We start from the raw sequence: 1,285 nt of genomic DNA, 5'->3' as shown, positions 1-1,285 counted from the left end.
TTCAGGAGTAGGTTGTTCAATTTCCATGTAGTTGTGTGGTTTTGAGTGAATTTCTTAATCTTGAGTTTCAATTTGATTGCATGGTGGTTTGAGAGACTGTTTATGATTTCAGTTCTTTTGCATTTGCTGAGGAGTGTTTTACTTCTGATGATGTGGTCAACTTTAGAGTAAGTGCCATGTGGCAATGAGAAGAATACATATTCTGTTGTTTTTAGGTGGAGAGTTCTGCAGATATCTATCAGGTCCACTTGACCCAGAACTGAATTCAGTTCCTGAATATCTTTGTTAATTTTCTATCTGAATGATCTGTCTACTATTGTCAGTGGGGTGTTAAAATCTCCCACTATTATTGTGTGGGAGTCTAAGTCTCTTTGAAGGTCTCTAAGAACTTGCTTTATGATTCTGGGTGCTCCTGTATTGGGTACATATATACTCAGGATAGTTAGCTCTTCTTGCTGAATTGAACACTTTACTATTATGTAATGTCTTTGTCTTTTTTTTTAATCTTTGTTGGTTTAAAGTCTATTTTGTCAGAAACTAGGATTGCAACCCCTGCTTTTTTCTGTTTTCCATTTGCTTGGTAAATTTTCCTCCATCCTTTTATTTTGAGCCTATGTGTATCTTTGCATCTGAGATGGATCTCTTGAAGACAACATACCGATGGGTCTTGGTTCTTTATCCAACTTGCCATTCTGTGTCTTTTAATTGGGGCATTTAGCCCATTTACATTTATGGTTGGTGTTTTTATGTGTGGATTTGATCTTGTCATCATGATGCTAGCTGGTTATTTTGCAGACTTGAAAAATATGGAATGCTTACAAATTTGCGTGCCATCCTTGTGCAGGGGCCATGCTAATCATCTCTGTATTGTTCCAATTTTAGTATATGTGCCACCGAAGTGAGCACCCAATTTCAATTCTATTCTCTTCGTTCTTAGAAAATAAAAATTTGAATTATTATATTATTATTTGCTTATCCTAGTGTGAAAGACGTCACTTGCCTGGACGATTCCAAATCATCTAGCTTGCTATGGTTCAAACATCCTGACTTATATAGGGATGGGAACCTAGTTTCTTGTCAAGAGAGTGGGGAGTGGTGTGAAGATTTAAGTTTCTCAAAACCTCTAGTTATAGTAGTCTTCTGCTTCCTCTGAATCCTTGATCCATGCTTTCATTTCACCACCTGCTGATGCTGCCCTTGTTTATGTGGAAATAGGCATGTCCTCCACTCACAGTGCCCAAAGTCTCCCCCAGTCAAGGCTGTGATTGTAGTAAACTTAATGGAG

The 1,285-nt window shown here is 37.7% G+C and overlaps 1 non-coding gene across 1 annotated transcript; it reads right to left on the bottom strand.

Moving 5' to 3' along the window:
* Positions 1-800: 800 nt before the first annotated feature.
* On the bottom strand, positions 801-906 carry LOC112439340 (U6 spliceosomal RNA). Its single transcript, XR_003027639.1, has one exon. It is a non-coding gene; the product is annotated as a U6 spliceosomal RNA (small nuclear RNA).
* Between the last annotated feature and the right edge of the window lie 379 nt (positions 907-1,285).

Source organism: Pan paniscus, chromosome 2 (genome assembly GCF_029289425.2).
Source record: "Pan paniscus chromosome 2, NHGRI_mPanPan1-v2.0_pri, whole genome shotgun sequence".
Taxonomy (NCBI): domain Eukaryota; kingdom Metazoa; phylum Chordata; class Mammalia; order Primates; family Hominidae; genus Pan; species Pan paniscus.
The sequence above is the reverse complement of the archived record's forward strand: the minus strand, read 5'-3'. Positions and strand labels throughout refer to the sequence as shown.